The sequence below is a fragment of the Furipterus horrens genome, unplaced genomic scaffold, assembly GCF_987537825.1.
Source record: "Furipterus horrens unplaced genomic scaffold, mFurHor1.1.pri manual_scaffold_1, whole genome shotgun sequence".
In the NCBI taxonomy this organism is placed as follows: Eukaryota; Metazoa; Chordata; class Mammalia; order Chiroptera; family Furipteridae; genus Furipterus; species Furipterus horrens.
Window position 1 is genome coordinate 76,414,516 of NW_028327171.1, and position 26,986 is coordinate 76,441,501.

The 26,986-nt window shown below is 37.5% G+C and overlaps 1 pseudogene; it reads left to right on the plus strand.

Annotated features, from left to right (window-relative positions):
• Nucleotides 1-24,097: 24,097 nt before the first annotated feature.
• Nucleotides 24,098-25,094, plus strand: LOC150021316 (glyceraldehyde-3-phosphate dehydrogenase pseudogene; annotated as a pseudogene).
• The last annotated feature ends 1,892 nt before the right edge of the window (nucleotides 25,095-26,986 follow it).

The window sequence follows — 26,986 nt, forward strand, 5'->3', positions numbered from 1 at the left end:
TTCATGCCTTCCATGTTTCCTGTTCTAACTGTAGTGATCCACAAAGATTTCTTTCTCTTTACTTATAAGGTAGATTGTTTTAAAATGCCAAATATAATATGTGCTAACTTAAGAATACGTCACATGGACTATTTGATCTTTTAGTTACTGTGAAAATACACAATGAGATGTGTACAAGGAAAAATACACTAAAAGGTGTCAGAGAGATGCACCAAGACATCGATAATTGAACAAAAATTAAAATGATATCAGGCTTCTCAAAAGCAACAGCAGAAGCAAGGCGATAAGAGGGTACTCATTTGAAAGAGATGGCAGACTTCCAGTCAATGTGGCAGTAGAGGTAAACATGGCTTACCTCCTCTCCCAAGCACATCAAAATTACAACTAAAATATAAAACACCCATCACTCAGAACATTCAGAAATTGGGTTGAATGGAAGTCTGACAACTACAGAATTAAAGAAACCACATCTATCCAGACTGGTAGGAGGGGTACAGACAAAGAACAGGCTGGTGCCACATCCACATATAGTGGATAAAATGTCAGGAGGGATATCTCAGGAGTGAGGGGTTCCAGCCCAAGGTTCCAGGGCCAGGAAGATAAGTTCCCATAACTTCTGGCTGCAAAAACCAGCAGCGATTGAGTCGGTGGAAGAAACTACTGGAGTCACAAGCAGTTCCCTGTAAAGAACCCACACACGAACTTATTCAGACTCACTCCCTCTGAGCTCCAGCACCAAGGTAGCAGCTTGAAAGGCACTAGTGGTATATAGGGAAGAACAGAAGTATCAGGCATTAAAGCAGGAGCTAGGCAACAGCTTTCTGCCAGACAGAAATGTGGGCAGAGGCCTTTGTCCCTTTTCTGAGTCCTTCCCCCACAAAGCCGTAGAGCCAACAGCTGGGTGCCTCCATCAACCTAGCTAACACTGTTTGCCCTGTGCTGGAGATCTGCTGAGACTCGGTCCCACACAACTTATGGGCCCACCCAAGCTGTTAACAATGACTTTTCCATACGAATGGCTGGTCTTGGTTCATGCTTCACAACTTCCTAAATCTTATCAAACAAACAACAGCTGGCCCAATGGCTCCCCAGCCCCCATACCTCTTGCTAAGTAGCCCAAGGCCTGGCACTAGCAGCAGCCAACCTAGATCCGCAGTTTAGCTTCACTTGGGAATCTCCAAGCCCAGCACAAGTAGCAGCTATTTCAGATTGCTTTATAGCTCATGCAGGTGACCCTGGCAGAACACAGGTTGGGGCTCATCTTGGCCTGCACCACCTGGAAAACTTCAGAGCCTGTGTACCCAGTGAACATCTGTAGACCACCACCCTGCCCCTGCACAGCTGATCCTCAACAACAGGTAGATGTTGGTGGTCAGTGGTCACACCAGTCCTTGAAGCTGACTGACCTGGGTAAATTTCTCCCATTGATCTTTCAACAGCAATCAAGGCTCAACTGCAAGAGGAGGGTGTATTCAGCCCACACAAAGAGCACACCTTGAGTACCCACCTACTACATTAGGCTGTGCTGCCAAGACAGGGAGTCATAGCAGCTCTTCCTAATACATAGAAACAAGCACAGAGAGGCTGCCAAAATCGGGAGTTAATGAAAGAAGAGATCAAAACTCCAGACAAAACACTAAACAAAACAAAGATGAGCAATCTATCAGATACAGAGTTCAAAACACTGGTAATAAGGATGTTCAAGGCACTTAGTGAGGACCTGAACAGCATAAAAAAAGATACAGTCAGAAACTAAGGATACACTAATTTAAATAAATAACAATTTACCAGGAAACAACAGTAAAGTGGATGAAGTCGAGATTCAAATCAATAATTTGGAACATAAAGAAGTGAAAAACCACCAAGCAGAACAAGAAGAAAAAAGAATCCAAAAAAATGAGCATAGTGTAAGCAAACTCTGGGACAATTTCAAACTTTCCAACATTTGTATTATGGGGTATCAGAAGGAGAAGAGAAAAAGAAAGAAATTGGAAATCTATTTGAAAAATAACGAAGAAATTATCTAATTTGATGAAGGAAATAGACGTGCAAGTCCTGGAAGCACAGAGAGTCCCAAACAAGATGGATGCAAAGAAGCTCACACCAAGGAACATTATAATTAAAATGCCAAAGTTTAAAAATAGAGAGAATCCTAAAAGCAACAAGAGAAAAGCAGAGAGTTACCTACAAAGGAGTTCCCATTAGACTTTCAGCTGATTTCTCAAAAGAAATTTTGCAGGCTAGAATGGATTGGCAAGAAATATACCAACCCATGAAAAGCAGGGACCTACAGCCAAGATTGCTCTACCCAGCAAAGATATCATTAAGAATTGAGGAGCAGAGGAAGAGCTTCCCAGACAAGTAAAAGCTAAGGAGTTTGTCATCACCAAACCCTTATTATATGATATGTTAAAGGGACTTATTTAAGAAATAGAAGATCAAAACTATGAACAATAAAATGCCAATAAATACATTTCTATCAACAATTGAATCTAAAAAAACAAAGAAAACAAAAATAGAGACAAGATTATAAATATGGAGACCATTTAAGGGGGTGGGAGGTATTGGGTGGATGGGAGCAAAGGGGGGAAAACTGGGACAACTGTAATAGTAAAATATAATTTCAAAAGGAAAGTGCTGAAGCAACTGTGAATTAGAATTTTATATCTAGGTAATCCTCTAAATGTGAGAGTGAAATGGAGAGGTTCTCAAGCATACAAGGTTTTAGAAGTTTTATCATATGTAAACTTTACCAAAAATGCTTTTGGAAGAAGCATTCCAGAAACAAAAGAAATGAAAAATAAATAACGTCCGCTGTATTTATATAATCATTATGCCCCCTCCCCCCAATGAAAGAGAGAAAATTAGAAGTAGGGAGAAAAGGAAAAGGACACCTCAATAAAGATTTTGGTTGTAGGGTATTAGACTGGTGGTAGTTGATAGAAGGCTAAGGTATTAATCTTTTTTGAAGAGAACATAATGTTGTTTTAAGCTGGCTTTTTATAGAATGAGACCCAGAGCAAAGGGTTTGACAGCAAGTTGTTTTATTTTGTTGGTGACTCTAGCAACACCAATAAGGAAATGTAGAAGTGAAAAGGGAAGGGAAGAAAGCCAGTACAGAATAAATTAAGGAGTAGGTTATCACTTGGGCAATGAGGTTAAATCCCACTAGAATACTCTGAGAGATTAGAATATGCTTCAAATTTGTCCCATTCAAGGAGCAAAAAAGCTGTGGTATTTACCCACCCACTCCTATCCTCATTGCTTAAAGACTGTTCTCATGGGCATTAGCTCTCTGGACATTCCAACCTGCCCCATGTATGGTCAAGCACCCTCCTGAGACCCAGGAAGCCTTCTGGCTTGATGTTACAGTGCCTGAAGCAAGAAGCTATTGGTGTGTATGTAAAACGTAATTGCACAGGGAACGTGGGTTGAGCACCGACAGCACCTGCTATAGACCAAATCTTGCATTGCATGGATCTACTGAGGCCCTACATTAAATGAACCCTGTTAGTCATTATTCTTTAATGTACTGACTGGTCACAGTTTTAAATAAAATGAGGTAAAATTTAAGTTAAGTAAAATGAAATACAATCAATGGGAAGCTAATGAGATAAACTGTAACCTCTGCTGCAGTTGATCCGGAGACTATGACTGCTACTCATCATCTTAGATCTTGAGCAACCATTTTATATTTCACTCATCCTTGGCTAGCAATTATGTGAGTCTAGGTTGCTTCACTTTAATGAAACTCAGACCTTCATCCCTGCGGGGTCTGCTCACCTTTTTACTTTTCTTTAACCAATCCATGGTTACTTCAATTGCCTTTTCACTGATATCATTGCAATAGAAGCATCAAGATAAACCCAGTGAATCCCTTAAATTCTGAGAATGCTTCTTCTTTTCCCCATTATGTATTGGGTTGGCCAAAAAGTCCATTTAGTTTTTCCATAAAATAAAAGACACATTTTTTATTTTCACCAATAAGTTTGAATATTTTGAGTATGTCAACTATCTCCTGCTATTGGCTTCTAGTGGGTAGAGGCCAGGGGTGCTACTAAACACCTTCCAATGCATAAGACAGCCCCATAGCACAAAATTATTTTCCAAAATGTCAATAGTACATAGAAACTTTTCAAAACAATTTTGACACATTCTATCAGTCACAGCACCTTCTCCATACACTGCACAAATCTTTTCTTTTTTTTTGCACTTCAGTCACGTGTTTACTTTTCTTGAAATAATAAAACATAGTACACCAAAAATGTTGCATATCTTCTTCCATCTTCAGTATTAAAATGGCTGCACAAAATTCACCAATTTTGATGAGTTTTATTCAAATGCACACTGTTACGACAGCTGTCACAATACAATCCAACAAAATTGTTTTGAATGAAGTTAAGAACAACTAAACACTACTAGAACCATCATATGGAAAAAAATAAACAGATGTTAGGTCAACCCAATAGTAGTAATTCTGTCTTCTCATGATATAATAAGTCTATTACACCATTCTGTATAGTACTCTTTCTTTGCCTGCTGGCCTATTGCCCCAAAGAGTCAAAAATGATCAGGTGGCAACCACAGCTTCAGATTTAGTAGAACCTTACTGGTCCCCTGTAGTCCAGTTTAACACAAGTTTTGCAGATAAAAGTACAAACTTCCAAAGTGGTTTATTGTGAGTGATGATAAGAGCCACTCTTACTTCTGTCCTTTGATTCCTGGATCCATGTGTTCTTACTGTTACAGTCATAGCAATATAATGGCCATTGATTCAAAGTATATGTCATGTCCTGGACAGTACTCCAATGCCACAGAGTATCATCCGCAATCTGATATTTCAGCTTATACCTGTAAAGAAGCTATTTTAACACTCTATCAAAGTGGCTTATATTCAGGTAATAACATGTGTGGTAAGACCAGTGGTTCCTGGTCATCTGCATATAGTTATGTCTTCTTTGCTGTAAATGGGTCCAATGCAAGCAACTTGCACAAAATTGTTGATTGATTTTGAATGACAGTACCATTTTAACACACAGCATCAGGCTCTGTTACTGACAGATCTGATAATTCAACAGCGGAAGTAATTGGATTAGCTTTGGTAGGAGGAAGCAATGTTGTAGAGTGCATATACAACCACCATGACTGCTTTTTTATGGGCCCATTAAAAACACTGTCATGGCCAAAGACAGAAGCTCACTAATCTCTTTTGATACGTTATTTGGTGCTTTTTATATATTTTATGCTCATTCCAAACATCCATCCACATATCTCTTCCTCAGTCTTCTTCCTTCTAGGCTCCTGACCCACCAGCCAAGCAACATGGCACTTCTCAAGATCTTATGTAGTCTTTCAGACTACTTTTCTGTCCACATAAAGGTGGTGGCCTAGTGTGCTGCTTCAAGCTCTGCCCTCTGGGAGAATTTCCCTTCATTGCCTTTCAGGACCATAGATAGTGCAGCTTCACTTCATTTTTAACACAGTCAAACATATTTAGCCAACTCAAATGTGTAGAACAAGGCATAAAAGAATGCCTTAAAAATCCCATGTGTTTAGAGATTTGAAATAGCATACTACTAAATGACTTTGGCTCAAACAGAAAAAATATATAAGGGAAACTTGAGAAATACTTAGAACTAAAAGTTAATGTACTATATATCAATTCTAAGGAATATTACTAATTGTTTTGAATATCTTATTAGAAAACTAGAACAATTAAAAACAAATGAGCTGGGAGTTCAAGTCAAAAAGTTAGAAAAGGGATAACAGAGTAAAGCTGGTGGGGGGTGGCGGGGAGAAGGAAATAATAAAGATAGAGGCAGAGTCAATAAAATAGAGAATGTCAAAAAATAAATAAATGAAGCAAAAGGGAGAGATCAACAAAGCCGAGAACTGATTCTTTGGAAAGACAAATAAATATGCATATAATATATGACTTGGAACCTCTAGTCCTGGTAATGTGCCCAGAGATAATCTTGCACAGGCCCATAAAGGAATGGATGCAAGCTAAGTTTATCTCAGCTCTATTTGTAAAAATGGGCGTTTGAACAAGGCACCACAGTCCTCTATCACTGAGATAATAGATAGATGAAATGTGATGATACATATTATAGAATGCTATGAGGTTGTTAGAAATAATGAACTAGATGTCATCAAAACTATATGGATGGCTCTTGAAAATATGTAAGATAAATATATTATACATAGTGCAATATCATATATGTAAATTAAAAACACCTGAATACATAAGGAACACTGAGTGTTTTAGAGATACAGATATTTTCTAGGAAATAAAACACATTAACATAGACTATGGCATGGAGTAGGGCAGATATGAAATAAATTGGAATAGGATCTGAAGAGGAAATATAGTAAAATTAAATATGATAAAATCAAACAAGATAAGGTATATACTAATGACCATGTAGCATAAACCAAAAACAAACTACAATAGTATGGAATAGTCTCACATATAATAAAACACTCTTGGAAATTCCATTAAAATTATCTGAGGTATTGACCAAACTATTTGTACCTGAAGTTACAAAAATTGTATGTTACTATTAAGCGCTAATTGCATGACATGAAAAGTGAATTTTATGTAATGTAGAGGCCATATTCTTTCTTAGAGCCAAGACATGTCTCTTCGAAAGGCTTTGAGATTTAATTTCTGATTCAGTTTTCCCTTGGGCTTTATTATGCTTTTACTGTGAGCAAACTTGGCCCATAATATTCCCAGCCTCTAAGGAATTCAAATATTTATTCAACTTAAAATTCTATATGATATGAAAATATCCTAAAAGTAATAAAATACATCATCGGATTCTAAAATCCTAATTTTAGATCTACACTTATATTGTTTCAAATTTTTTTTCTCTTTGAAATATTTTAATGATATTTATTCATTTATTTATTTATTTATTTATTTAGGTGAATCAGCAGACTAAGATAAAACTTTAATTGCTAAGAACTCAAATTACCTAATGTGTTTTTGTTTTATAAACCTATGCATAAAATACGTAACATGAAATAATTACACTTTGAAAGTTTGTCTGGCAGAACCATAACACTGTTCCAGTTGGCATTTGCACACTTAGAAGAAGACCCACAATGGATTAGCCAGAAATGTGCCTCTTTGACACTTATGTCACCAATTTTGATCTATTGTCTTTGCAACATATGTATCATGTCCACTTCTCTTGGTAGATAAATCATCTCCAGAGGTAGGTCTTCCTTTTTGTCTTGATGGCATCACTTCTAAAGCAGTCTGAAGAACTGCAAAACTGCAGGCTTCCAATTTGGTCATCATCTTGGCCAATGTCTTCTGTTAGATTTAACTTATTAAAGGTGTGGTAGATCCTATGAATATTTACCAATGTTGAGAGATGAGAATTCAGCTGAAAGTCCAGACTCATTGCCGCTGAGCTCCAGCACTGGGGCAGCAACTTGAAAGGTACCGGAGATATATAGGAAGGAACTGAATTATTTGGCATCAGGGTGAGCTAGAGGGGCAGCTTTTACCCAGACAGTGTTGGCAGAGGCCATTGTTCTTTTCTTAATTATTTTTAAAGTCAATATACCTTAAGACATTTTTAGGTTAGATCTAAATATTAATTTACTTGTATTATAAAATATCCATTACATTTAAAGTATATATTCTATAGCTATAAAGATCTTTGACAGATATTATTTTATCTGAATCCTTGCAGAACATAATCAAATCTGTATTTTCTGTTGTTGTGAATACTGATGATACCTTTGTCCTAAATCAAAAACAATTTTGTACAAAAAAAGACTTATTTAAGTGTGATGATCAGTTTTGGAGTGGAGATAGAATAAAATTTTTCTTTAGACAAAAGCAATTATACCAAAGAAATCTTAGCTCCATGATCACAGGGTATTAAGGCTAGAAGAGTCCTGAAAATAGTTCAGAAACATCATTTGCTAAAAGAATCACTTGTGTTAAAAATAAAATTTACATTATTTAGTATATAGAAAATATAGGTGGTGCTCAATTAATTTTTTGAATGAATGAAGAGCCAAGATATATCATCACAGCATATCATTTCCTTTTTTATCAACATTTTTATTGTATTTTTCCATTACCATTTATCACCCCTAAAATACTCCCCTTCCCCACACTGTTGTCCATCTCCATGAGTCCTTTTTCCTTTTTGCTCAATTCCTCCGCTCCCTATCCCACCCTCCATAGCTATCATCCTGCTCTATATCTGTGAGCCTGCTTCTACTTTTCTTGTTAGTTCGGTTTTTTCATTAGAGTCCACATATGAGTGAAATCATATGGTATTTGTCTTTCTCTGACTGGGTTATTTCACTTAACATAATGTTATCCAGGTCCATCCATGCTGTCCCAAAGGATAAATTTTTCTTCTTTTTATGGCCTAGTAGTATCCCATTGTGTAAATGTCCCATAGTTGTTTTATCCATTCATCTACTGATGGACATTTGGGCTGCTTCCATATCTTGCTGATAAATAACTCTGCAAGGAACATAAGGGTGCTTATGTTCTTTTGAATTAGTGTTTTAGGTTTCTTCAGATATATTCCCAGAAGTGGGATGGCTGAGTAAAAAGGCAGATACATTTTAAATTTTTTGAAGCGTCTCCATACTGCTTTCCACAGTAGCTGTACCAGTCTGCATTTCCGGTAACAGTACAAAAGGCTTCCCCTTTCTCCACACCCTTGCCAGCATTTGTTGTTTGTTGATTTATTGATGATGGCCATTCTGACCGGTTGAGATGATAACTCATTGTTTTTTTAATTTGTATTTTTTCTGGTAATTAATGACATTGAGCATATTTTCATATGTGTACTGGCCATCTGTATGTCTTCTCTGAAGAAGTGTCTATTCAGGTCCATTACCCATTTTTTATTTGGATTCTTTGTTCTTGGGTGTTAAGTTTTATAAATCGTTATAAATTTTGGATATCAATCTCTTATCAGATGTATTGGTGAATATGTTCTCCCATTCCTTGAGTTGTATTTTTATTTTGTTGATGATTTTCTTTGTTGTGCAAAACCTTTTTAATTTGCTGTGGTCCCATTTTCTTATTTTTTCTTTTGTCTCCCTTGCCTAAAGAGATATATCAGATAAAATATTTCTATGAGCAATGTCCAAGATTTTACTGCCTATGTTCTCTTCTAGGATATTTATAGTTTTAAGTATAACATTTAAGTCTTTAATCCATTTTGAATTTATTCTTGTGTGTGGTGTAAGAAGGTGGTCTAGTTTCATTTTTTTTGTATATATCTGTCCAATTTTCCCAACACCATTTATTGAATAAACTATCTTTAACCCACTGTATGTGCTTGCCTCCTCTGTTGAATATTGACTATACTTGTGGGGGGTTATTTCTGGGCTCTATATTCTGTGCTGACCTATGTGTCTCTTTTTATGCCAATACCATGCTGCTTTGATTACTATGGTCTTATAGTTTCGTATTAGGCAGTGTGATTCCTCCATATTTGTTCTTCTTTCTCAGGATCACTATTATTATGTGGGGCCTTTTGTGGTTCTGTATAAATTTTTGAAATATTTGTTCTAGTTCTGTGAAATTCGCCACTGGAATCTTGGTAGGAATTACGTTGAATGTATAGATTGCTTTGGGTAACATGGATATTTCAATGTTGTTGATTCTTTCTATCTATGAATACAGTTTGTGCTTCCACTTATTTGCATCTTTCTCAATTTCTTTCTTCAGTGTCCTATAATTTCCCAAATATAGGCCTTTTATAGCCTTGGTTCAATTTATTCCTAGGTATTTTATTCTTCTTCTTTATCTGGGGGGGGGGGGGGCTTTATTTATTTATTTATTTATTTTTATTTTAAATATTTATTTTTAGAGAGAGGGGAAAGGAGAAAGAGAGGAAGAGAAACATCAATGTGTGGTTGCCTCTCACGTGCCCCCAACTGGGAACCTGGTTTGCAACCTAGGCATGTGCTCTGACTGGGAATCGAACCAGCGACACTTGGTTCACAAGACAACACTTAATCCACTGAGCCACAGCAGCCAGGGCTATTTTATTCTTATTGAAGCGCTAGCAAATGGGACTGTTTTCTTAATTTCTGTTTCTAATAGTTTATTATTGGCATATAAAAGTGCAACTGATTTCTGCATATTAATTTTGTACCCTGCTACTTTGTTGCATTCATCCATCAGTTCTAGTAGTTTCTTGGTAGAGTCTTTAGGGTTCTCTACATACAGTATCATGCACCTGCAAATAGGGCAAATTTGGTACACTGAAAATATAGCTGGTACTCAATATTTTTGACTGAATGAAATGCCAAGATACATTATCACAGCATATCATTTCATTTTTAGTCTTCATTAAACTTGTTGTTGAAGAAGTAACAGGAAGGTTCTCAGGCAGGATGTGGAGGATGGTGCAGAATGCCTGAATGAGAGTTTTGTATGCAACTTTATTTCTCCCTAGCAGTACTCATGTTGCCTATAATAGGCTCTGGCTGAATAGGTGTCTGGAAGTGTTATATGTCCTTGAGAGCACAGACTAGCTGACTTTTAGAGCTGTTATAGATCAGATGTCAATATAAATATGTATGCATTCATGTTAGTAGGTGGACTACTGAGAATTTATTCTGATTACTTTCACTTCCAATATCTCACAGTGTAGTGGTGAAGTTTGGTAATGTGTGTTGTAGTAATGGCACCAAATGTTCAAATTTACCTTCCTTTAAAACTCTTTAACAAAAAACAGCATCCTAAGTTAAGCCCTTTATAAAATGCCATTCAGAGGCTTATGCTAATTCTGCATATTTAGTTCCCTTGAGTTTTTTTTTTATATGTTACTCCTCTTTCTTTTTCTTTTTTCCGATTTATTTATTGTTTTTCTATTACAGTTGTCTCACTTTTTTCCCCATTGCCCCCCACAGCCCACCCCTTCTCCCGCAGTCAATCCCCACCCTGTTGTTCATGTCCATGGGTCATTTATACTAGTTCCTTGACTAGACACTTCCCTTACTTATCCTCCTTCTCTCCCTCCCCCTCCCCCCAGTTAACTGTTAGTCTGCTCCTTGTTTACATTAGTTGCCCAGATTTTATTTAGCAAAATGTTCTTGTTGTCAGCTTCTCTGACTGATTTTGAGAACATAATTTGTTTCCTGCCTCACTAGGTTCCTGTAGAGAATCTCTCCTGCTGTGTTTCACATGGATCACTTCTGTATCTTAATAACTTCCCTGGATTTTGTGTTCTGTTCTTTTAGCTGCCATGATGTGTAACTGAGCCCTTACAGTTCCTTCAGTGTGAGCTATATGGTTTTACATAACTAGTTTAATTTACAAATTCCTCTTTGATCTCTGAGATCCTCAAGGCTAGAAGCTATGATTTACCTGTGTTTGTATCTCCAATATCTAGATTATAACCTGAAATATGGAAAGCACTCAGTAACTGTTGAAGTGAACAGAAAAAGGAGATTTGGTACTGAATCTGGGAGTCATTTATCCTCATTGTCAAATTCATTTCATGCTATATGTCATTTTATGCCTGAGTTTATTTTATGGGAGATGCTACACACACGCGCGCACGCGCGCGCACACGCATATACACACACATACACATACTTGCTACGAAACTAAAAACAAACAGTGAAGCTAGTGTTAAGAGTTTGAGTACTTGGCTGAAATGAAACAATATTAAACTAAGTAGTAAATTATTCTCTTTCAAGAAGTGTTAACTCTTTATTTAAATTCAATTGATAGATATGGAAATTCTCTCAATTACAACATGAATCAGCCATGAAAGTCAGGACTATTTGGGGGGGAAATTACTTGGTTAAAACAAATAGTTGTTGGAGCTTACCTAATGGAGCTTGGGTTATCATTCAACACACCTAAAAGAATTATTGTCCTCTAATTGGCATACAGCCACCCAAAAATGGAAAGGAAAAGGAGCAAATTAGGAATTGTAGGAGTAATGCAGTTCTCTCTAGATGTAACGTTCAAGTCAGGTCTGATTTCATAAACTGTATCCCTGGTGTACCACAAATTAAACATAACTCCAGAAGAAAAGAGACTTACTTCCAACAATCTCTTATCATATTGATTTGGTTACCTATTACTGCATAACCAGTCACCGCAAGATTTAGCTGCGTTGAACCATTTCACTGTACCTCACAATTCTGTATGTAAGGGAGTTGAACAGATCTGAGCTGAGAGACTCTTTTGTGGGATTGACTGAGATCATCATTGAATAAACTGGTGAATAGGATGATCTGGAAGATCCAAGACCTTTCACCTTCATGACTGGTACCTTATTAGGAAAGTCTAGAAGGCTGATTCAGCTGGTGCTGTTGACCAGAGCACCAGCTTGTAAATTTTCTACCATGGTAGTTGCAAGGCAGTCAGTTTCTTACATGACAATCTAGGGCTCCCAGAAAGAGTTTTTCAAGAAATAGGAAGTAGATGCTTCCAGTTTCTTAAGGTATGGTCCTGGAAACTGGCACAGTGTTGTTTCTGCTGTTGGCCAAAGCAGGCAGAGACCTTTATGACTTAAGGTAAAGGGACATATTTCCAGACTCTTTGCTCTTCTAAGAGCAGGTTGAGTGTGTTGCCATTACCACATCTCAAAGTGTACAAAATTTTTCTCATTATCATTAAATAATAGAATGTGAAGCCAAAATGTATTTTGGAGACCATTTAGAACAAAGGTGACATTTCACAGAGGTAAAAACTGAGGTTCAGTTCTCATGCAAATAATTTATATGTCAGACAGAACTAATATCCAGGGCTCATTCACTGATCCTCTTCAGTTGTACTGATGTCATATGTATTTTGTCTTGGTATTTTTCTCAAAAGGAATTTTATTAGAAAACTAGAAAGGATAAACAATTTTTTTAAATGTCAAATCAACCAAATCTAGAATACCAAACCATAGAAACTATTGAATTTCTTGAAGGCAGGTTTTTTTTTAAAAAAGAACTTAACCAAAATACTAATTTTGTGTTAATAATGTCTTGTGAAAAAAAAAAAAAAAAAGATGTCTTGTGGCTCAGTGTAAATTGTATTCATGCCTTTAAAAAACCAAAAAACAAAAAAAAAACTAAGTTCTCCTTCCTCAGTGCTATCTTCTCCTTCTTCAAAGGCATCTTTCCAGTCCTTTGTCTTTCCATTTGTTAACTCTCTTATTTCTTCCTGCCTCCAAGATGGTTCTGGTCACTGTAGCCTAATAGGACCACTGGATCTTACTTGTTTACAATCTAATTTCTTGTTGAAAACAATGTGTTTTCATTCCATAGGACTTTTCTAACATATTAGTCTCTATCTCAGATACCCAGTAGAAAGTCTATAAAAGCAAATCAACTTCAAATTTCATCCTAACCTATTAGCAGATACAGTTTTCCGGAACTTTCCTGTAACCAGATTGCTTGCATGGTGATTGAAGATACAGGTGATTAATAGCAACAATGTACGTAAGGTTAAAATACCAAAATTTGTAATTAATGCATTTACTCATTTAAATGATCTTATAAGGAACCAAAAGAAATTCAATCACTTTTAGAAATCCCACTCCAAGAAAATTATAATTCTCATCTTGGTGAGCTGCTAGCTGTTCTGTGCCACATCACCTTTTGGTTTTTGTCATATCTGTGCAGCTTCACACGGTGCCTTCAAGTATTTTGCTCTACCCAAATCTCATATATGCTATTATTTATTTAGTACATTGGAACCTCCCCCTGGCTGGTATGGCTCAGTGGATTGAGCGTCGACCTGCGAGCTAAGTGTCGCTGGTTCGATCTTCCAGTCAGGGCACATCAGAGAAGGAAAACTCTGACTCCAAAAAACCTCCGCTGCCTTGCGGCATACCTCTTCAGGGGAAAGGCTAAGGGAGTAAACCCCGACAGAAAATCCGGAGCCAGAGTCCCTAAGGCGGTTCGACGTTGTAGTCAACACCGGCAACTCCTGCGGCGCACCTGAAGCCAAGCTGTATTGACTCCGTCTTTCCCTTGGACCCTTCAGCTGCGAAGAGAGGGGCGGTCTGCTGCATGGGCAACAGCAGACCCTCCATATCACCCTGCCCAGGCTCTGTAGCTTCAGCTTCACTGGAGAGGACACTCCAGCGTCATTGCAAGATGTCGATTCAACACGGGAGGAGACAGATACCGTGTCACTCCCGAGTCGGACTGCACAGCCATTCTCGGCGGTGCAGATAGACTCTTAAGAAGCTACACCATCGTCTCTCGAGACGGATGGCTGCCGACGACGACATTGGAACCTCAGTTCCTGAACTTAATTCATTCCCGAAGGCAGTTCAAGAAGCTATTTGTTTGAAAACCTGATCGCCTTTGTTTGTTGCCTGAGAGACACATGACTGATCATACTACAGGTATCAGAATAAAAGGGTTATCAGGCCTCAAACTGAGAACTAAAGTTTTATTTGACAACCAAGACATTTTTTTCCATGAACTACTTGGTTGAGAACAAAAGTGTTTGAGAGTCAAGACATTCAAGAACTGAGGTTTAACTGTATTTTACTTCAATTAGCTTTTTATATTTCAAAAGATTTATTTTAAGAAACTATTAAAACTATAATTGGGAAATAAAAGTAAAATATCCATGAATAGAAAACTATAAAAATAAATGTACTAAAAAGAAAACAATATTATAAATTCTAAGGCATTATGAATGCCTGCAGAATTTCCTAAGCTGAGGCTAGCTCTTTGTTGAAAAGGGGTATTAGCAAGGGTTATAAAGAGGCAAAGTGTATATTTTATCAATATCAAAAAAGTAATCTTTTCCATTTATAATTGTGAATTCTATTGGTTCTTGATTGTCAAATTGTTTTTGTTTTCTTAGAACTTGATTAATATATCATTTTTAAAACTTTTAGTACAATTTTGTTGTAAATACAGTTCTTTTCAATAATACATAGGTTTTTAATCCAATATTCTTTTACTAAAAAATTGTTATATATGATAATGCCAGATAGATTTATTCTTTCCATTTCATGCTTTGTCTTTTGCTCTACTTTCCTATTTTATTCCTTTCTTGATTTGTTTGATCAAGGTTTTTTTTCCCTAACTTTCTTTTCATTAAAGGGATTGGAAGTTACATATTTATTTCCTGTTCATTCATTTATACACAAATTTATATTTTTAGAAATCTATATTTAATAATAACAACATCTAAAGATTTTAACTTTAGCAATACCTAGAGTTAATCTTTGCATAGTTTTAAGTTTTATTTACTTCGGTTTTTGGCCCTATTCCTTCACCCCAAGTTCCAAATGTTATTGTCATCAGAAATTTTATGACCATATTTTATACCGTGTTTAAGTATCATATATCAACATTTTTAAGACTTAATTGCATATTTGTGTGCTGCTTTTTCTTGTATAGCACACCTTCTGTTTTCTAGCATTCATTTGAAATTTTTCTATTTATGTATTCTTACACAATTATTTTAGAGAGATTCAGAGGGTGATAACTTTTTGAGCCTTTAGAAGCCTTAATATTTATTTATTTTGACCTCACATTTAAATTCTAGTTTGGATAAATATATACTTATATTTTGGAAGGTATTTCTGGAGTGTTTTCCAATCCCATCAAGCAATTCTCCAATTCCCAGTGAACACAGACTGGGTGTCCTATACATTTAACTCATTTTTGACACTACCTGGAGATAGCAATAGATCCCACTAGTTAAGGGCTCAGTCACCAATTACAAGTTCAGATTGTCGCTTGGGATTCTGCCTAACTGGCTATAAATTGGAGGTTCCCAGAATCCTTTCCTTGGTTCTGTTAATTTGCTAGAGTGGCTCATGGAACTCAGAGAAACATTTATAATACTTACGTTTACCAGTTTTATTATAAAAGATACAGCTTAATAGCTAGATGAAGAGGTACATAGATGAGGTCTGGAAGAACTCCAGGGGCAGGAGCTTCTGTCACCATGGAACTAAGGTGTGTCACCCTCCTGGTATGTGGATGCATCCATCAACGTGGACGCACATCAAGTCTCCTCATTAAAGAGTTTTTATAGAGCTTAATCAGTGATACCCTCTTTCCCCTTCCCAGAGGTTGGTGAGTAGGGTTCAAAGTTCTTACCTTTCAATTAATTGATCTTTCTGGTGACCAGTCCCATCATAAGGCTATTTAGGAACCCCCACCCTGTCATTTCATTAGTTGGGTTCAAAATGGGCTTGTCATAACAAAAGACACTCCTATTACTTTGGCAATTGCAACACTTTTAGGAGCTTTGTGCTATGAGCCAGTGATAAAGACCAAATATATTTCTGATTGTACTACATTACTGATCTATTGACTTGTAAACCCATTCACTATTAAAGCACTACCCTGTCCTGGAGGCATTTCTAACTTTGGGACATAATGCTAGGGGATGTCACATACATAGTGTTAGGTTTGTGCCAAAAGTAGGGAGGAGTTGGGTGGACCAGTTCAAAGCCTTTATTGAAAGATGTTCAAGCAGGTGGGCTGAGTCCAAGCAGATTGCGACCCCAAGGCAAGGGATAGAGGGATTTTTAAGGGCATGGAGCAGACCCTCAGTGGAATGGGTCACCCTGCTGGGCAGCTCCAGAGTCCAGGGTATAGGTGTTTTCAAAAGAACAATGTCCTCCGATTAGGGATGGCAGCCAAGAGACTAATGGTCCTTCTTTCTGGGAAATGATTAAGGGAGAGGGGAAGAGGCAATGGGGGTGTAACTAGTTCTCAGCAGGATGCTGGCGGCCATACTTTAGTCACCTCTGTTAATGGGGAACCTTGTGATTGGTACATGGTCGGTGAGGCACACCCTCTTTGTTTCAGCACAGGCGGCGGCTCAGGTCATTCCAAGTCCTAGTACTTTCTAACACATGGTACCCCCTTGAGTTTGAAATGTATCAGTTTATGTATGTATAGTATTTTTCCTTTTGGGAAACTTTTAACAATTTCTCTGAATCTTAAGGGTGCTGAAATTTCACAAATAATTGTGTAAGGCAAAATTTTTCATTGTCTTAATATTTAGAGATGTTGGCCTTAAACAGACAGATATTTCTGCAGCAAAATGAGTTTATCTGTGAACAATTAAGGGCATCCTGTCTAATGCGAAAGTACCTGCACACATCCCTCTTTTACCGAAGAGAAGAGGAAGTTGAAAGAGCTACTCTATAAACAATGAGTTCCTGCTCTGGGATCTTTGTAGTGTGTAAGAGCTCCCCCTTCTGGCCCCTAACTTTATTTTCCGGTTTTTGTTTTGTTTTGTTTTGTTTTGTTTTTATATTAATTTACAGATGAGAAGGGTGCGGGGAGAGAGAGAGAGAGGTACATCAATTTATTGTTCCATTTATTTATGCAATTATTGTTTGCTTCTTGTTAGTGCCCTGACCAAGGATCGAACCAGCAACCTTGATGTATAGGGACAATGAATGCTCTAACCAACTGAACCACCTGGCCAGGCCCAACTTTATTTTAAATGAGGTTTCTGTTTATTAATTTTTACAGAACACTTTTGTAAATCAGAACATTTTTGGTTTTGAGTGTTCAGGAAATTTTTCTTCAACTACATATTTAATTATTTTTTCCCTTTATTTTATTTTATTTTTTCTCCCTTTCTGGAAATTTTATTTGATAGGAAACATTCCTCTTGAATTGCTTCTGTATTTTCCTTTATTTTTTCATAATGACTGACTCTTTACCTTTTGCTCTATGATTGTAGAGAGTTCTATGACTTTATCTTCTAAATCAATCATTTGGTATTGATTGTCTATTTATTAAATTTTATTAGTTTTAATTTGTAGGAACTGTATTTTTCTCTGATTATAACCTTTTCATTGCAACATGTACTTGTTTTGTGGACATAGTATTCTCTTGTGTGATAGCCAATCTGAAGATAGTTACTGTAATTCATTTTTACAATGTTCTTTTTTGGTTCCTTAGGTCATCTGATCATGTTAGTAAATCTTATTAGTGCCTTTGGTTTTATCAAGTACCTAGGAAACTTTTTTGACTAATGCTCTAAGTTGATTAGTTAAGATGGTATTATGGGTTAAATTGTGTCCTCCAAAAAGACATGTTGAAATCCTTCTACCATCAGTACCTGTGAATATGGCTTTATTTGGAAATAGAGTATTTGTGGATGGAATCAAGTTCAGTATGACTAGTGTTCATATAAGAGTGGAACTTGAATTTGGACACACTGGGACGGTGCCGGAATATGACAACAGAGGCAGAGACTGAAGTGCTACAGCTGCAATTCAGAGATTGTCTGCAAGCTGCCAGAAGCTAAGAGGAGGCAAGGAAGGATTCTTCCCTACAGGTTTTGGAATCATGTCCTGGCAGAAAAGTTTAATTTCAAATGTGAAGATTCCATTACTGTGAGACAATACATTTCTGTTGTTTTAAGCCACCCAGTTCATGATACTCTATTACAGCAGTTCTAGGAAACTGATAGCAGTTGGGTTTCCTGGGTTTTGTTTGCAGCTGCATGGATCCTTTTCCTCACAATTTTTTGCCTTAAGTGGAAGAGCTATATAAACAAGGCAGTACCTGAAAGGACATGTGAGGAAGGACTAGAGTATCCCCCTATTTTCCAGAAGAAGGAAGATTTTACTTGGGTGATAAGTCAGAGTTCTCCAGAAAAACAGAACCAGTAGGATGTGTATATATACACCCTTTACATACACACATGTATATGTACATTCTCTCTCTCTCTATATATATATATACACACACACCCCCATATATACATCTTACTGATATATATATATAATCATATATATACATATATGTGTATGTGGGTGTATATGGGTGTGTGTGTGTGTGTGTGTATTATAAGGAATTGGCTCACACAGTTATGGAGGCTGACAAGTCCCAGAACTGAAGTAAGCAAGCTAGAGACCCAATGTTGTAGATCCAGTCTAAATATTGGCAAGCTTGAGACCTACGAAAAACTGATGTCCCAGCTCAAGGCAGTTAGGCAAAAGAAAGTTTTTCCTCACTTAAGGAAATGTTAGCCTATTTGTGTTATTCAGGTCTTCAACTAATTGGATGGGAGGGCAATATGTTTATTATTCTCCTTGATATCCTGTAACTTATTATAATATAAAATTAATAATACTGAACTACTATAATATAAAGCCAATCTACTTATGTTACATAATAAAGGAATAAAAGGGGAATAAAGACAAAGATAGAAATAAAAATATATAGATGTATAGACATACAAATGTATTCATAACAAAATAAAGCAGAAATAACTCAACGACAATTACTGTCTCTATATCTGTAATTGGTCATGTGATCATGACTGGTATTTTCAACTACCTTGTTTCACAACTCTGTGCTCCCTTTGCCTTCAGCAAGCACATCAGTTGGTCGTAGTTCCTTAACTTGGTATGGTGACCCAAAACTTCATTTCTGAAGGGTCTGGACTTGCCTAGATCAAGTTGTTGTAGTTTTCCATTGACCTTAAACAGAGTACTAAGCAAAACCTTAAAGGATCTCCATAGCCCATCAGTACTCCCTTATCTCCACTGTGAAGTGCTAATTAATCAATTTCCTCTTGGTAATCAGGATTAATCACCCCAGTTAGTACAATAACCATTTTCTTTTTCTTTTTAAGTATATTTTATTGATTATGCTGTTACAGTTATCCCAATTTTTCCCCCTTTGCCCCCTCCCCTGGTACCCTTTTCCATCCAGCAATCCTCCCCACCTTAGTTCATGTCCATGGGTCATGCATATAAATTCTTTGGCTTTCTTCATTTCCTTACTGTTCTTAATGCTCCCTCCCTGCCCCCGTCTATTTTGTTCCTACCAATTATGCTTCTTAATCCCTGGGCCATTTCCCCCATTCTCCCCATTCCTCTTCCCAGCTGATAATCCTCCCAATGACCTCCATATCTATGATTCTGTTCCTGTTCTGCTTGTTTGCTTAGTTTGTTTTTGTTTCTTAGATTCAGTTGTTGATAGTTGTGAGTTTATTGTAATTTTACTGTTGGTAGTTTGAACTTCATCTTTTTCTTAAATAAGTCCTTTTAACATTTCATGTAAAATGGCTTGGTGATGATGAATTTTTTTAGCTTTACCCTGTCTGGGAATCACTTTAACTGCCCTAACATTCTAAATGATAGCTTTCCTGGATAGCTATCTTGGTTGTAGGTCCTTGCTTTTCATCACTTTGAATACTTGTTGCCAGCCCCTTGCAGCCTGCAGTTTCTTTTGATAAATCAGCTGCTAGTGTTATGGGAAATCCTTTGTAGGTAACTCTGCTTTTCTCTTGCTGCTTTTAAGATTCTTTCTTTATCTTTAACCTGTGGCATTTTAATTATGTGTCTTGGTGTGGTCCTTTTTTGGGTCCAACTTGTTTGGGGCTCTCTGTGCTTCCTGGATTTGTATGTCTATTTCTTCTGCCAAATTAAGGACGTTTTCTTTTATTATTTTTTCCAATAAGTTTTCAGTTTCTTGCTCTTCCTCTTCTCCTTCTGGCACCTCTATGATTTCTATATTGATATGTTCAGAGTTTTCCTAAGCCTATCCTTGTTTATTTGTTTGGTTTGTTTTGCATTTTCTTTCTTCTTTTTGTTCTGGTTGGGTGTTTATTTCCTCCTTTTGTTCCAAATAATTTATTTGAATCCCAGCTTCCTTCCTTTCACTGTTAGTTCCCTGTAGATTTTTCTTTATTTCACTTTGGTTTTTTTTTTGCCATACTGTATAAGTTCTCTGAGCATCTGTATCACGAGTGTTTTGAATTCTGCTTCTGATAGGCTGCCTATCTCTGTTTCATTTAGTTCTTTTTCTGGAATTTTGTTCCATTCTTTCATTTGGTCCACATTTCTTTGTCTCCTCAATTTGGCAGCCTCCCTGTGTTTGTTTCTGTGTATTAGGTAGAGCTGATTTTACTCCTCGTTTTAGGAGCACAGCCTATGTCGCAAAGGCACCTGTAAATTGTGTGGGGCAGAACCTTAGGTAATTGCCAGGGTGGGCCACCCACTTCAACATTTTGTGGCTCTGTTTGTGGTGGGGTGGCACTCCTTGGCTTCTGGTGACTTGCCAGGCACTTGCCCCTTTTACAGTCACTTCACCCATATCCCATACGTGACTGGTGCCCTTCCAGTTTCTGTCCTGGGGTTTGCATACATTTGAAGATCATGCGGGCCCTTTAAGCAGTAAAAATCCAGTGGTTTCTTCTGCTGCCCCACCCCCCATTGGTTTTTATAGCCAGAGGTAATGTTTATCCTCTCAGTGCAGGAACCCTGGGCTGCGTGGTCTGATCTGGGGCTGGGATTGCTTGCTTCCAGGGTATCTCTCCTGATTTTTATCCACATGTGAAAGTAGGACCATCCATTTCACTGATGCTACCACTTGTCTAAGCCACACCGCCTCTCTGTCCTATCTCTGTGATTGCCCCTCCTACCCATCTGAATGAATGTGGCTTCTTTAAATCCTTGGTTGTCAAATTTCCATATAGTTTGATTTTCTGACTATTCTGCTTATTACTTGTTTTTTGAAATCTGGTTGTAATTCCTTCTATGGTTGTGTGAGGAGACAAAGCATGTTTACCTATGGCTCCATCTTGACTGGAAGTCCCAGTAACTGTCTTCTTTTCCTCTTAACTTAGTGGCTTTAGAAGCCCAAAGTGGTTGGGCAGCAGTTTTAACTTCCAGTTCAATAGAAAATTCATGGTTGTGTCTCATGGTGGAAATATTCATCCCTTTCGAACTAAGACTTCTAGGTCAGCAGAACATAAAGTTATGGGAACAAGAAGCAAACATTTTGCTAGTGGGTCACTAGGGGAAATAGTGCATGGCACCACTCCTATGTTTACCACTTAATTCTAGCACTGGCTATGGGAGAAACACTAGTATATAATTCAGAGTATATACAACCTTCTGGAGAAACTTGCCCAGCCGTGCAAGGTATTGCCACCTACCTAGCTTTATTATTATTTACCCTGATGATCTTTCAAAGACAACACTCCTGCTCTTTATATATGTTCATTTTGAGTTTGCTGTTTTTCTGGATCTGCTCTAAATTTGGAAGTGGTTTTCTTCAGGATGTGGTTTTCTTCAAAGCATCTGGGCCTTGGTTTTTCTCACTCTCTCACTTCTCAATCTAATGCAATCTACTTTCCATAATCCATACAATTAATTGTTCCATACAATCAGTCTTTTCAATATCCATACGTTCTTCAAGATGTCTTATCTATTCAGGGAAACCTTTTTATTTTATAATACCACTATGAATTTCTTCTAATTTTAAGAAATTTGAGGCATAAAGAGAAGAAAATACATGCGTTTGGTCTTTCATATCTATTCACTCTCTGGCTTTGATGTTCAAATGTAACATATGAGACCACAAGCAAAGGATTTCTCGTTAAAAAAGTTAATTAGCATTTTTAAAAAGATTTTATTTATTTACTTTCAGAGAGAGGAGAAGGGAGGGAGAAAAAAAGGGTGAGAAACTTCAATGTGCAAGAGAAACATCAGTTGGTTGCCTCTCACACGCCCCCAACTGGGGACATGGCCCAGGGCCCAGGCATGTGTTCTGAGAGGGAATCGAACTGACAACCTTCCAATTCACAGGTCAGTGCTCAATCCACTGAGCCACACCGACCAGGGCTAATTAGCATGTTTTTGTTGCTTTTCTCTCATAAAATAAAAATACATGAATTAAAAATGTGTTGTGTGTTTCTGTGTGTGTAATGAAAAATGGCACATAATGTATGAAGGATTTTCTCAACTTTCAAAAAATAGAGTGTAGTTAGGTGGGTAGTAAGTGACTAACTGGAATAGAGAAAGCACAGAGAGTGAGTCAATTAATTCACCCTGCAGAACTCCTCAGAGACTCAGCACTTGCAGGTGACAAAGAGGCTCTCAGTGTGCTCCAGGCCCACATCTCTAGACCCCACAAGTAGATAACTATTTCCCACTCACACATCCATATCCCTCATCAATAAAGGGACCAGAAGCTATCCTCTGAATAATTTTAACCCAGAGAAGCTTCAGATTCAGGAAAACCAGTTGAACAGAGGACCATAATGAGGCAAGGGGCTAACAACATGACATTAAAATATTTTTTACATATCAAAATATAAGCTCCTGTATTAATTTCATCACACTGCTGTAGCAAACCCAGGGGTTTAAACAATAAAAATGTATTGTCTCACAGTTCTGCAGGCTAAAAATTTAAGATTAAGGTGTAGGCAGGATTGGTTTCTTCTGAGGACTGTGAGGAACAATCTGTTTCAAGCCTTTGGTGGTTTGCTGGCAAACTTTAACATTCCTTGGCTTCTTCTTTGTCATTCCAATTTTTGCCTTTATCTTCACATGGCAGTCTGTGTTTATGTGTGTTCAAATTTTCTCTTTTCACATGAAACCAGTTGTATTGGATTAGGGGCCCATTCTATTCCAGTATGACCTTATCTTAATTTGTTATATCTGTAAGTGACTATTTCCAAATAAGGTCACAATCTGAGGTGCTGGGATGAATGAAAAGTAGGGGAAGGTGTGGGGAGAGACATAATTTAACCCATAGTAGCTCCTATATTCATCCTGTTCTGGGAATTCCAGTAATTGGGCATATTGTAAATGTCCTTGTCTCCCCTTTCCCTATGAGTTTGAAAAACTAGAAGTACTTAGATAAAAGATTCTCAAAATCTGTTATTTGGAATTCTTCAAAGATTGTGTTTTGCTTCTGATCTTTCATTCTACTTCTTGCCAGGTATTTAGTTCTTAAGTATTAATGAGTATCCAAGAATGACTAGAATACTTAAATAATCTTTCTCAGGGAAGAGACAGACTGAAACAAGGAGTCAGAAGTAGAGGGGCCTCAAGGCAACAGAGACAATGCAGTAACAGAAGAAATCTTTTTAAACATTATAATTGTTAGTCACAGACAGAGAAAAGAAAATACAGCAATCATAAACTAAAATGGGATGCTATGAAAAGGAAATGTTCATAAAGTAAGGAAGAGGTCTTAGAAATCAAAAGCAGGATAGAATAAATGGAGGAGAGTAGACTGTCAAAGAAATAACACAAATCTAATATAAAATGGCCCTCTGCTCCTCCTGTTGGACAGACAGCTGCGTCTTTCTGCGCAGTGCCAGCTGCAACCCTTAAACACAGTGATGAAGGTCAGAGTCAATGGATTTGGCCGTATTGGGTGCCTGGTTGTCAGGGATGCTTTTAACTCTGGCAAAGTGGATATTGTCACCATCAATGACCCCTTCTTTGACCTCAACTACATGGTCTACATCTTCCAGTATAATTCTACTAATGACAAGTTCAAAGGCACAGTCAAGGTGAGAATGGGAAACTTGTCACCAATGGAAAGTCCATCACCATCTTCCAGTAGTGAGATCCCACCAACATCAAATGGGGTGATGCTAGTGCTGAATATGTTGTGGAGTCCACTGGTGTCTTCACTACCATGGAGAAGGCTGGGGCTCACTTGAAGGGTGGAGCCAAGAGGGTCATCATCTCTGCCCCTTTTGCCGATGCCCCCATGTTTGTGATGGGTGTGAGCCATGATATGTATTACAACTCCCTGAAGATTGTCAGCAATGCGTCCTGCACCACCAACTGCTTGACCTCCTCATCAAGGTCATTCTTGACAACTTTGGCATTGTTAAGGAACTCATGGCCACAGTCCATGCCATCACTGCCACTTAGAAGACTACGGATGGCTCCTCTGGGTAGCTGTGGCATGATGGCTGGGGGATGCCCTGAACATTATCTCTGTGTCTACAGGCGATGCCAAGGTTATGGGCAAGGTCATCCATGAGCTGAATAGGAAGCTCACTGGCATGGCCTTCTGTGTCCCCACCTACAATGTGTCAGTTGTGGATCTGACCTGTCACCTGGAGAAAGTTGCCAAATATTATGACATCAAGAAGGTAGTGAAGCAGGCATCAGAGGGCCCCCATTAAGGACATCTTGGGCTATACTGAGAACCAGATTGTTTCTTGCAACTTTAACAGTGACACCTACTCTTTCACCTTTGATGATGGGGCTGGCATTGCCCTCAATGACCACTTTGTCAAGCTCATTTCCTGGTATGACAATGAATTTGGCTACAGCAACAGGGTGATGAACGCTATGGTCCACATGGCCTCCAAGGAGTAAGAGCTCCCTGGACCACCAATGCAGCAACAGGAAGAGATGACCTCAGCTGCTGGGGAGTCCTTGCCCCAAATTGATCCTTCAACATACTGAGAATCTCCTGACCTCTGGTTTATATCCCAGACCCCCTGGAATAGAAAAGGGAAGGGGCTTAGGGAGCCATACCCTGTCATGCTCCATCAGTAAAATTCACTGTACTCAGCCAAGTAAATACGTAAATATAATACAAAATAATATATATTCCACTTATTTCCTTGGCAGCCTTCCTTCTCAACCCTCTTTCTTCTTGCTCCAATTTGAACCTGTTTGTCTCTGGACTGTCTTTGATGCCTTTCTGGCAGTATATTTTAAATATAATCTAAAAGTAATATAAAACCACCTTATAAACCAAGGAACAAGACTGAAAAAAAAAAAAAAAACTCTAGGTTTCTTAATACAGCATTAGATCCTGAAAGACAATGAAGCAATGCCTTCAGATTATCAAAGAAAATTATTTTTAATAAAGTTTCAATTAATCGTGAAGGGATGATGCAATTATTTACTCAAACAAGATATCAAGAAATAAACCTTCCATATATTCTTTTTTAGGAAGCTTTTGGAGGATGTGCTTAAGCCAAGTAATAGATTAAGCAAGGTATAGGTTACAGAACACAGGAAAAGAAAGATCTAGGCAGAAAAGTAGCAAAGCAAAGGGATATCTGAGGATGAGCACTATTCTTGGACCTAGAGAAAAACAGTTTCAGATTTGAACGGACAAAAGAAGGCTGAGAAAGAGGGTCTCTGAGAAAGTAAATGATATAGTTTGACATTTAAGCATTTGAAAGGTATCTGCGATATATAGGTATACAGATATTTACCATACCTTTTGGTGCATTTGGAAAAAAAATAAGAAAACAGGTAAATAAAATTGATAAAATAAAAAAGAATAAAATTTTAAGAAAAATAAAAAGTTATGAAAAAGGAAATAATCAAGGTATACTATTTTGCTGAATGGTGAATTGATTTTAACTACATAGTAGCCCTATGGTGAGAAAAAGCGTGGGATGATTCTAGTGGGAAAGAAAAACTCTTCATTTTTAAGCATCATATCTAAAATTGCTGTCAAAATTGTAGAATAAGTATATAATTCAGAAACATAAAAGTAGAAGCAAAAACAGGAAAAGGGTTTAAAGTAGGTGATGGGAGAATTTAAAGAATAATGAAGGGTGACAGGGTAAGGCAGAGATTACTGATTATAAATCACTTAGTATTACCTAACTTTAAAAACTATGTGCATTTGTTATGTTTTCAAAAATAAAGGCCTTGTTGGTTAGGTAAGTTGGTTAAAGTGTTGTCCCTATTCACTAAGTTTCCAGGTTCGATCTCCAATCAGGTCATGCAAGAATCAACCAGTGAATGCATAAATAAGTGGGAAAACGGATCATCCCCCTCTCTGTCTCTCTCAATAAATCAATAAAAAATTAAGTAATTAAAAATATAGAAGCAAAAATGTCAACAAACTCACAACTATCAACAACTGACTCTAAAAAACAAAAACAAAACAAACTAAGCAAGAACCAGGACAGGAACAGAATGACAGATATGGAGATCATTTGAAGGGTTATCAGCTGGGAGGGAAGGGGGAGAAATGGGGAAATGGTGCAGGAATCAACAATTATAATTAGTAGGAACAAAACAGACAGGGGGATGTTAAGAATAGTATAGGAAAAGGTGAAGCCAAAGAACTTACATACATGACCCATGGACATGAACTAAGTGAGGGAATTGCTGGAGGGAAGAAGGTACCAGGGGGAGGGGCTCAAAGTAGGAAAAATTGGGACAACTGTAACAGCATAATCAATACATTTTAAAAAAGAAGTGGAAGGGAAAAAATTTTAGACAAGGGAAAGAGATGA